We start from the raw sequence: 12,182 nt of genomic DNA, 5'->3' as shown, positions 1-12,182 counted from the left end.
CCAAAAGCTTGAGGACCCCAAAAAATGATTCTTCGCTAAAAGCGTGAACACTCTTTCCAGAGGACTGAATGTACAGTGGTGTTTTTAGCATGACTGAGAAGAGTACTTTTAAGTCTGTACTTAAAAGACAACCAAGGAAATTTAAATTTTTTAGCTTTGACTATGGTAATAGTAGTCAGTGGTTTACTAGAGCTAGATTAAGAGTTTATCAGAACTCCACTGATTAATGTCAAAATTGAACTTTTGAAGTAGTGAGAAGGAAAGAAATCTGAGTTTTTATTTTTTTACATACCTTAAATCACTTGCTTAGACTTTTACAACTTGCTCTACATGCTTTAAAACACTCTCATAGACCCTTGCAACTTAAATAAACTTTAAACCTTTTCTTTTATCCAGTCATTTACCACGAGACACAAGTGGTTGATTATTGAGGACAGTCATTGCGAAGCAAATTCCTTTAAATAAAGGAATGGTATTTCTTTTAGTGTGCAGTCTGCTAGCAAGGTAAACTGTGTCTGCCTTTCTCAGCTGGAGACCTAGTAGCTCTAGAAACAAGTGAGGTCTGATTTTATATATGAAATGGACTGACCAGTTGCAGCTTTGCAGAGAGGAGCTGGTTTCCTTGCAGCTGTTAAACTGATAAAGCTACAGTTAGCGGTCAACACCATCAAAGATCTGAGAAGGATAACATAATCCAAATGGCCTCTGTATCAGTTAAAATGACTGAGACTTACTGGCTACCTGGATGGTTACCCTAGGCTCCCATGGTCATGATGGCTTTGGGGGGGGGTGGCAGGAAGAGGTTGTAGGTCTTTGGCTGTTACACAGGATAGCTTTAAATCTTCAGCTGCTGCACAAGGCAGCATTGGCCTTCAGCTGTCAGACCTAGAAGGTCTGAGAGATTTTCCTGTAGGGAGCAACTTTGGAAAACTGATCTATCTTGATGAGATAGAGTAGGTTAGTCAACCCAACAGTGTCCACAGTTTGGGCAGGGCCCTGGTGAGGCATAGGCCACTTCTTTGCTCAGTAGTTAGCATTACAACAATCCAGATGCCCCATCATCTTCTTTGGAGACTTTAGGGTTTCCTCTAGGAGTTTGGCATTTTGTCTATCACAAGAAACTTTTTCACTAAACATTTTAAATGCCATATTCAGCAGATCTCTAAAGTATGCAGACCATTTTCTATTAAGCATACCTGATTTAAAGAAACTTTACTTGTTTTTAGTTACTTGCTTTAGGCTTAAACTTGAAAACATATACAGGAGGCTAAACAAAGCTTGTCAATGTAAATGAATTACATTTGTACTTAGCATGACTATGAGACTAGTTCTGAGCACATTAAATACTTTGATCATTTATTAGGTGACTGATCACTAACTTGCATGTCTTAATTATTTTTAATGGTTTACAACAAGTAAATAGTTTGTTTGTTTGTTTGTTTTTTCAAGACAGGGTTTCTCTGGGTAGCCTTGGATGTCCTGGAACTCACTATGTTTACCAGGCTAGTCTTGAATTCACAGAGATCAGCCTGCTTCTGCCTCTTGAGTGCTGTGACTAAAGGTGTGTACCACCACCACCTGGCAAGTTAATTCGTTCTTTCTTTCTTTCTTTCTCTCTCTCTCTCTCTCTCTTTCTCTCTTTTCTTTTCTTTTCTTTTCTTTTCTTTTTTTATAGTTTTTTCGAGACAGGGTTTCTCTGTGTAGTTTTGGTGCCTGTCCTGGATCTCACTCTGTAGCCCAGGCTGGCCTCGAACTCACAGAGATCCACCTGGCTCTGCCTCCCAAGTGCTGGGATTAAAGGCATGTGCCACCACTGCCCGGCAAGTTAGTAGCTTTTAAAGCTTAGGATTTTTAGCTTTATTCCTGTTAAGTCTGAGCCTTAAAAATTTGAATCAAAGATTTAGTTGAAGACTTTTAGCATCAAAATAAAACTTTAAACCATAAATGGCAGTCTATGGAGAGACTGGGAACCTTACTCTCTTGGTCCTTTTATACTGCAGTTTCTTTCTTTTTTTTTATTTTTTTTATTATGTATACAGCATATATAACAGCAGGCCAGAAGAGGGCACCAGATCTCATTACAGATGGTTGTGAGCCACCATGTGGTTGCTGGGAATTGAACTCAGGACCTCTGGAAGAGCAGTCAGTGCTCTTAACTGCTGAGCCATCTCTCCAGCCCCTCAAAAGATTTCTTTAAGCCGGGCGGTGGTGGCGCACACCTTTAATCTCAGCACTCAGAAGGCAGAGGCAGGCGGATCTCTATGAGTTCAAGGCCAGCCTGGGCTACAGAGCGAGTTCCAGGAAAGGTGCAAAGCTACACAGAGAAACCCTGTCTCGGAAAAAAAAATAAAAATAAAAACATTTAAAAAAAGATTTCTTTAGCATAGAGTTCAGAGAAATCCTAGAGATAAAAGATTTGTAGAGGGGAGAGTAGGAAAAGCTTAGAGATGAGACTTTTGGGAGTGTAGAGCATGGAAAATTAAGATGTAAGAGATTTTGGAATCATTTGTGCAGTGATAGGAGTTGTTACTGTATGAGAGAATATAGAAATTGAGTGTGCTGATTTTTGACCATTTATTGAGCTGTACTGAGGCCAAGTCATTTATAGTAAGACATAGAGGAGTCTGAAGAGGAATTTGAGTCTCTGAGTCTGAGGAGGAAAGAAGAAAGGGTTACAAAATGAAGGAGAGTTCCCATAGGCTCCAGGAGGGAGCTGAGCAACAGAGAACAGGGTAGCAGTGAGGAATAAGAGTTGAAAGCAAGAACTCTAGGGAGGATTCTATTATCTTAGAGGCCTTGGAGAGCATAGAGAAGAGACAGAGCAGGTAGCTTGGGGGGCAGGGGGTGGGGTGGGGAGAAGAAAGGAAATGGCAGTAAAGGCCATGAGGGTGGGCACAGAGAAGCTGAGGGACATAGCATGTAGCTCCTATTCAGTTGGAGCCTCTGGCTCATCCCTGCATGGTCTGAGAAGCCCATTCCCCCTCTCTCTTCAAACTTCACCCACTCAGAGAATCTCAAAACAAAGGAAAGGCACTAAAGCCCAGTTCTGTATTCTTGGTGACTATTGCAGCTTCCTCCCCTGATGCTGCCGTCCATCCAAGTACTTGTCTATGGTCAGCTTTTGACCCATAAACCCAGCTTGTGGTGAACACATCATCACCACTTGCCTACAATCTATAAAACCTCTCTGCCTTAGCTCAGGCACATGACTTCTTTGGCCTCCATCTCTGAGACTAGTAAACCCACCTGGGAGTTGCCTTACTCAATAAACCTGTTGCTATATTTTTTCAATTCAGCTTGATACGGCTTACTACATTGGTGGAGAAACTTATTATTTGGGGCAGAAAACATATCAGCTCCTAGCAGAAGAGAGGACAGGGTTGCAACATATAGGCACAGGAGAGCATAAGAAAAGATAGAGCAGGTAGTTCCAAGGGGGAGGAGGCAAAGGAAAGAGTCACAGATAGGAACTCTGACTGAGGAAGGATTCTGATATCATAGAGGCCCAGGAGGGTGTAGAGAAAGCTGTGGGACTGCACCTCTTAGGGGAGGCCAGGAAGCTCCAGGAAGGAGCTGAGAGAACAAATAGAGAAGACAGGGCAAGAGTTGTACAATAATTTAAATCTGGGGCATCCCCAAGTGGACTGAAAGACTTGTCAGAGAGAAGTCCCAAATCACAGAGAAGAGGCCTCCCTTTCCACACGACAGGGGCTCAGCAGGGTGAGAGGACCTTTCTGGCACATTGGTGTGGCTTTTTGTCATTAAGAGTAGACAAAGCAGGCAGCTTCAGGGTGACACTTACCCAGTAGAGGAGAGACAAGTGGTTAGAGCAAGTAGAGGGGAGGACAGCTGAGGAGGTAGACTAGGAGAGTTTTTTGGAGAAGGGAGGGTTCCAATAGAGGGAGAAGAGTAAGTGCCTTAGAAGAGAGACACCCATGTGGGCACCCTGGAGGGTGTATCAGGCTTCTTAGTAGAGAGATGCCTATATGGTGGACACCCAGGAGAGTGTAGTAGACACCAGGATCCAGAGAGAGGGCACTTACTGAATGGGTGAGAAGAGACAGATGGTAATAGCAGGTGGAGGGAGGACATGGCTGAAGGGGTGGCCTCTAGACTTTGGAGTCAAATGTGGTGGGTAGCAGAAGCCAGTAGAAACAAATGACCCATACGCATCCGATGAGAGTCAAATCAGCAGCTTGGTTTGGTTAGGCGAGGCCAAGCCTTTGGGAGGAGGCTCATATATGACTCTCCTGGGTTTTGAGCATCAGATGGATGAAAGTGAGGACACGGCCACTCTTAGGTATGGTTGGGGAGAAGGGTTGTATTGTAGATAGCCAGAGACATCCGGAAGGGTCCAGACTGAACAGGACCGCGAGAAGAAGGGAGGGCATGAGAGAGGAAGAGAAGAGAGTGGGGAGAAAGAGCAAGCAAACCAAGAAGAGCCTTGGACCAAGAGGAGATCCAAGACAGAGCATGGCCAAAATTGTAGGTTTGTATAGGAAAGAGAAACTGGGGGAGGGAACTGAAGCTCAGACCCTAGGCTGGAGAGCTTTAGGGTAGGAGGCAGAGTGAGAAGTGCTGGGAGAGCCTTGTCCTGGGTTTCTTTGGGACTTGACACACATTACATGAACTCTAGACATCTAATAAATAGTACTGGACTCTTTAACTCATTTTATATGTTTTTGGGGCTTTCCTTTCTAGCGCCCCTTTTTACATGCTGGACTCTTCCAGGAAGACGTTGAGATGAAGACTCCGTTTGTCTGTGGGAATTTATGGAAGATAGGGAAGCTAGAGATCACAAAAAGGAGGGAAGGATAGGGCTGAATGGTGGTTGGGGTAGTTCTAGTTATCAGTGTGACACACCCAGAATCACCTGAGAAGTCTCAATGAGCGACTGTCTACATTTTGTTGGGTTATAAGCACACCTGTGGGAATCTGCTTAATTAATTGATGTGGGAAGATCCAGTACACTGTGGGTAGCACCGTTCAGTAGTTAGGAGCCCTGAGAATGGAGAATGGAGCTGAGTACAAACAAGCAAATGACTGTGTGTGTATTCATCTTCCGCTCTTGACGGTTGGTGTGATGTGACTAGCTCTCTCACACTGGCTTTTCCACAGTGATGGGCTGTGATCTGGAATTGTGAGCTAAATAATCCCTTTTCTTCCTTAAATTGCTTTTTGTCAGGATAGTTTACCTCAACAGCAGAAATGAAACCAGGGCACTGGTTTCTGTTTTTGAAAGCACTTGGGCCGGGAGTACTGGGTGTTTGGTTGGAACCTCCAGCTTGCTCCTGCATGATCTATAAAGACCCATTCCTATTTCTCTCTCTCTCTAAACCCTGTCCACTCAGAGAATCTCTGAACAAAGGGAAGGCACCAAAAAGTCCAGTTCTGCATTCTTGGCTGCTGTGGTAGCTGCTCCCTGAAGTTGCCAGCAGCCAAAGTCCCTGAGTAAAGTGGTCAGCTTTTTAACCATAATTGGGCATAAACGCAGCTTGTGGTGAACACATCACCACCCCTCACCTACAAGCTATATAAGCTCTCTGCTTTAGTTTGGACATGTGGCTTCTCTGGCTTCAATTTCAGGGACTGGAGAACCCACTTGGGAGTTGCTTTGCTCAAATAAACCTGTTCTTACACTTTTTCAAATTGGCTTGATGTGGCTTACTGTGTGGATGGAGAAACCTATTACTGGACTCTTCATGTTGTATACATATTCTCCCAACCCTCTGGTACCCTGGCCATATGTTTGTTCTATCCAGAGAATGCAGAGCATGTTCTACAGTAGGGAATGTCTCAAAGTTCCTGGAACACAATGATCCTGAACCTTTCCGGCTCTAGGGAGCCTGGTCCTTGCCTGTGTGACCTTCTGGATTAGAGACAGGATTTGTATAAGCACATATACATGCATATGTCTCTCTCATACACAAAAGTTGGGTAAAGACAGCAATTGAATTTAAAGAAGTGGATCATGTGATTATGGAAGCTGGAGAACCAGGGAAGATCTGATGTATTCTTGGCCTTCATCTGTGGATAGAATTGCTTTTTATTTTTCCTTCAGGAACTCTGGTCTTTTTTCTCAAGGTCTTCAGCAGAATGGACCAGGCCCAACTGCATGTTGGCAGTTATCTGTTTTCCTCAAATTCTACCCATTCAACTATTAATCTTATCTAAAAAGTACCTTTGCATACCGTCATGTTCCTTACAGAATTATTCACAAAAGCAAAGAAGCAGAAACAATCAAAGGTCCACTGATGTAAGAGCCAAAATATGATCTCTGCATACAATGGATGCTGTAATCTACAGAAGGAAATTCTGTCTTGAGGACAATATACCAGGTGAGGGTGTCAGGGTTGCCCAATGGGTAACTCTCAACATCCTAACAACTTGAGTTTGATCTCTGGAACCTAAACAGTGGAAGGAGAGAACTAACCCCTAAAGTTGTTCTCTGATCTCTGCATATGCACGGCGGTACACATGTGACCACACACGGAGAAGACAGCCCAGATGCTATTCTAGGTTTTTCTCTCTTCTTTAGTGACCAGAAGATATAATGATGGAAAATGAAGATTTATTATCTGTCCTTAGATGCACAAGGCACACAGAGATCAGCCAGCATGAAAAGGAGAAAGAAGATGAGGATCTGACTATCTGTAAGGCTAGGATGAGCGTAGAGTCACAGCCGGAAGGAAAGCTGTGTTGGAGGCCAGGGAAGAGGTGGGAGTGCTGTCTTGGCTCTGACTTGGTCTCCAGGGATGGCAAGTTTGAGTGTAAATCATGAAGTCACCAAGATTTCAGGACTTCAGAGATGTAGCCAAGCTCTGTCAGAAGAGAGCAGTCTGGGATGCCGAAAGCCGAGTCTACTCTTCACAGTTGTGAGCCATTGTCTGTTGTGGGATATTTGTACACTGTGTGAAAATGTATTGCTGTGACTGGTGTAATAAAAAGCTGAATGGCCAACAGCTAGGCAGGAGGTGTAAGTGGAACTTCCAGGCACAGAGAGAGGAAGTAGGAAGAGATAATCAAGGCACAGGGAGATGCCAATGAGACATGGAGGGAGTTGGACATACAGAACAAAAGAAAGGTAAAAGCCATGAGGCAAAATGTAGATTAATATAAATTATAAGAGCTAGTAGGACAAGTCTAAGCTAAGGGCCAAGCTTTCATAATTAAGAAGTCTCCACGTTGTTATTTGGGAACTGGCTAACAGGACAGAGAAAGACTCTTTATCAATGGTGCCCAACATAGCGCTTGAATATCCAAACATAGGGCTTGAGAAAGTTAAGAAAAGTTCTGGACAAAGAGATGGATGTAGCTTCCTAGTCCTGCAGTCAGTCTCTCAGGTGGGCTGGTGCTTGGCAGCATACAGAGGCGTGGTTACTGGCTGCTGCCTGCAGGTTGGAGCCAGCTGCCAGCACCATTCGCCAGTGCCATGCACTAAGCTGAGCCACGCCGGCAATTTGTCTCATGCTATCACAGAACACTGCAGATGCTCAGTAAAGACAGATCCAGATGGGATAAAAACCTCTGAACAGGTAGAGTATGCTTAAAAATGTGCTTAGATGCTAAAGAAAATGGATATAGACAGTTATAGAAAAAATAAATATTTTTAAAATTTTAAAAAGAGAATAAAGTAATATAAAAAAATAAGCCATGTAAGGATAGAAAATATTATAACACAGGGAGTTTGGACCTTATATGGTGCTTTGTTAATTTTGAATTTTTTGAATGCTAGTGAACAGAGAACGACAGTTGCTGAGAGACTGTGGAAGGACTGCTGAATTATACAAGCCTAGCTGCTTTAGGAATGTCTTGGCTTCAGAATGGAAGTTGGGCAATGTGTTGCACTGGGGGAGCAGTTGTGCCTTTGTTTCCACAGGAAACAAAAAGTTATGGTTCTCTTCAAAATTAATAAACATCAGATTTAATCAGGGGAGACCTTCTGAGAATCTTGACTGCAGACACAGGGAAAAGCCAAGAAAGACTACAGGACAGGTGATGTATGTGCTGATCCCTCGACATGAGAACAGCTCTGAGACTGGAGGAGACATGATAAATCTTGTTGGCTACGGAGTCCTCATGACTTATTATTACATCCCATCCTTTCATATGGCATGGATAGAGGTTTGATTATACAGTCCAAATGGACTTATAAAGTTGACAGATGTCTTTTACCTGCTCAAACATAAAACAAAAAATCATCTTTACTGACTTGTATACACCACACATTCCATACTTGTGTTATGCAGATATATATGTTACCTTTAAAAGTTGGTGTGTTTAAGGAAAAAAAAAAAAAAGAAAGAACCAGACACCAATAAAAACAAGTAGCTCAGGTGATCCAGCCTCTCAAAATGCCTCTATTTCAGTTTCCCCAAAATTCTGCATCCAGAACATCTTCAAAGCTGTTAGCTAAGATGGTCTAGTCTCACAGACTACTCTCAACAGGACTTCAGATAAGCCCTGCACATTCCCATCACAGAGACTGGACAACAGGACTTGACAATTATCCCAATTTTCTCAGTGTCCTTTAAAGATGTCATTGCCCCCAGAGAGCAGGAAGCAGTCTAGAGAACACAATGCCCACATTCCCAAAAGGTGGGGTGGGTGGTTTTGGTCATTTGGTTGGTTATGAATGTTTGTCATCATTTAGGGAAGTTGTTATTGGTAATGGTCAGGAAAAAAACTAAACAAAGGAGATTAGATTCAAGCATCTATTTCTGAAGGGAAAAAGGGGCATATAGCATAGAAATGATGTGATAAAAGGGTGGATTGTTGGAGCATACTTTTGACCAACCACTAGTCTCAAATATTTTACACTGTATGGATTTTTGTATATTGATACATATTTAAGGTTATTTTTGTAATATTGTATATATGTTTCTTACTTAAGGTATTGTACCTATGCAGCTCATTTAAAAATGTAATGTAAGCTGGGCAGTGGTGGTGCACACTTTTAATCCCAACACTGGGGAGACAGAGGCAAGCAGATCTCTGTGAGTCCAGCCTGGCTTACAGAGCGAGTTCCAGGATAGTCAGGGCTACACAGACAAACCTTGTCTCAAAAACCAAAGAAAAAACAAAAGCAAATATATAATGTAAAGTTCTAGTCCTTGAAAGCTATTTAGGATAATTAAGAAATACAGGTTAGTAATTAATCATCTAAAATAATCAACTTTATAGTCATGTTAGGTATGTTTTCAAGGTCATACAGAGATCTATTTTTAGATATGGTCTTCAAATACTTCAGAAACCTACATAATATGGCATTTAAGGTGTTTTAATAACATAAGGCTTTTCTTTTTTTTTCTTTAAATGTCTTTTTATGGTGGTTTGCCTGTATGTATGACTGTGTGAGGGTGTCAGATCCTCTGGATCTGAACTGAATTTACAAACGGCTGTGAGCTGCTATGTGGGTACTGGGAATTGAATCTGGGTTCTCTGGAAGAGCAGCCAGTGCTTTTAACTGCTAAGCCATCTCTCCAGCCTCAACATAAGGCTTTTTATGAAAGTGAGATGCATCTGCTCCTAGTAACACCAATCTCTTTCAAAAAAAGATGATGGGCATTGAAGAACCTCCATATGGAGTTTGCTTTTAATGTGGCAAAGTTAGCCACTGGGCAAGAAACTGTCTCTTACCTCAACTGCTGACAGTATGCTGTCCAAATTGGACAAGCTGGACACAAAGGAAGGTGACTGCCAAACTTTGCCAAAACAAGATAGGGCAGTTCTCCAAAATTCCTACTTCACAGAAAAGTCTGTCAGATATTCTAGGCCTGTAGGCTAGAAATGGATGCCCCAACGTTGCAGAGGAACCTTGGGTGACTGTCCAGGAAGCCAGCTGCTTCTGTCATTTCTATAGTTTTGGAAGTTGCTTGCTCTGCACTTCCTGTTCACTTAGGTAGTATTATATCCTTCCTGGGTCTCTGATGGGGTTGAAGATGATATAGTTATAGTTACAGTTTTCCTTGTTACCAAATTCAGAAAAGAAACTTATATAAGAGATGTAAAATATGCAGGGTTGAGAGACATAAAAGCTTAAGTTGTTTATCTAAGAAAACATTTTGAGGTCCAAAAAGATAGTTTTGGGTTGGTATTACAAGTTAGGATAAAAAGTAAATTAGGTCCAAAACTTTGGACTCACCAAGATAGGATAAATAATGGAACATTTTCTCTTAATTTGCCAAATACAGATAGACTGGACATTGTAAATGTATTTCTTACTTGATAATTGCCCTTATTGTGTATAATTTTACTGTATTAGAGTTAAAACCTTTCCTTTTTACTTTGACAAAAGGGAGAAATGTTGTGGGATATTTATACACTATGTGAAAATGTATTGCTGTGATTGGTATAATCAAAAGCTGAATGGCCAATAGCTAGGCAGGAGGTATAGGTGGGACTTCCAGGTACAGAGAGAGGAAGTAGGAGGAGATAATTGAGGCACAGGGAGATGCTAATGAGACATAGAGTTGGACATAGAACAAAAGAAAGGTAAAAGCCATGAGGCAAATATAGATTAAAATAAATGGGTTAATTTAAGTTATAAGAGCTAGTGGGACAAGCCTAAGCTAAAGCTGAACTTTCATAATTAATAAGTCTCCATGTCATTGTTTGGGAGCTGGCTGGTAGGACAGAGAAAGACTCTTTACAACCGTCAGGTAAGAGATGTGAGGCATGGCTGTCCAGGACATCTTTTTGTAACCTGCTGCCTCCCCTCTGTGACTCTAGGCTCAGAATCTAGGTAGGATGGCCAGTGTCTAGATGCTGTGGTTTCCCTTACCCTGCACCCTTGGAAGAAGGCATTCAATACACAGAGAGCCCCCAATCCTGGGGAAAACCAAAGCCAGATCACAGCCAGGATGAAGGTATAGGATGATCCTCCAACCACGTCGAAACCAGAGCTGGCCTCTTTCACAGTCCCAGGAGACAGGCCTGCTGCACACTGGAGCCTTCCCATTACCATTAGCACAGACTTTTTGGCCTCAGCAGCTCTCATCCTGCAGCTCTGGGTATTCTGGCAGGCAGAGGACTGGGCTGTTGGAGGACGCTGAATGCCCCACATGCTCAGAGCCATCAGACAGGCATGGGACAGGTAGGCTGAGGTCATGACTAATCTTGGCAGCCAGCCAGCTAGGGATGAGAGGAGCCCCTCAGCCCACAGATCTGAGATCTACAAGTATAAACTAAGTGCTGTGGTCTCTAACCAGTGGGTCTCCTGCTCACTGCCTGGATCGGAGCAAGGAGCCCCCCAAACAAGCTCTAGGGGGTCAGCACCACTGCCTGGTGATTTGCTATACTCAGACAAGAGGGGCTGGTGCACATGTGAAACAAACAAACAAAAACAAACAAACAAAAAACTTCAAGTGTATAAGTGGGCACAGAGTATTTGAGTGTTTCTGTGGTACCTTGCTACTCCCTAGGGAGTTCACTTTGTTGTTCTGAGTGGAAGGGAGGTCAGGTTTCCCAAGAAATAGCCCCCAATTGCCTGGAGGAAACCTGCCAGCCTCTTGGTGGCAGCCTGCCCCAGGTTCACCTGCCTGGCCCCAGGTTGTGCCCATGTTCCTTCTCTGAGTGGGGGACCTTTAGCCCCACCTGTGCAGGGTGTTTGGGATCCCTTAGCCAACTTGCTCATTCTGCCTTTGTAGAGTGTTTGCCAAGTATTAGCAGTGAGATTGGAACTGAGTCCATGAGCATGGGAGACCAGCCAGACAAAGCCAAATGGGGAACTGCAGTGTGATCCTAAGGAGTCAAATATCAGTGTGAAAGCTGAAAGATCAGAGCAACAGAGCAGAAGCCACTAGAGACTTCTTACCTCTACGAATCCTCCGAATGAAAAAGGGGCCGAGATCCTGTCTCTACCTATCTTATATTCCTGTCTCCATGTCCCAATTGTGCTAGGATTAAAGGCATGAGCCCCCCAAGTGCTGGTATCAGAGGTGTGAGTCACAACCATCTGGCCTCTATGGTTAACTAGTGGCTAGCTCCACCCTCTGATCTCTAGGCAAGCTTTATTTGTCACAAAACAAACAAAATATCATACAACAGGAAACTAACTGGTTAGTCTGGGCCTTTTGCAAGAAGTTTCATAAGTGAGTGATGGCCACTTTCAATGAAGGTACCTGAAGTAGAACCTTGGTGCTCTTAATCCACTGAGCCATCTCCTCAGCCCTGAACTTAAA

Source organism: Peromyscus maniculatus, chromosome 2, assembly GCF_049852395.1.
Source record: "Peromyscus maniculatus bairdii isolate BWxNUB_F1_BW_parent chromosome 2, HU_Pman_BW_mat_3.1, whole genome shotgun sequence".
NCBI classification, from domain to species: Eukaryota; Metazoa; Chordata; class Mammalia; order Rodentia; family Cricetidae; genus Peromyscus; species Peromyscus maniculatus.
The sequence above is the reverse complement of the archived record's forward strand: the minus strand, read 5'-3'. Positions refer to the sequence as shown.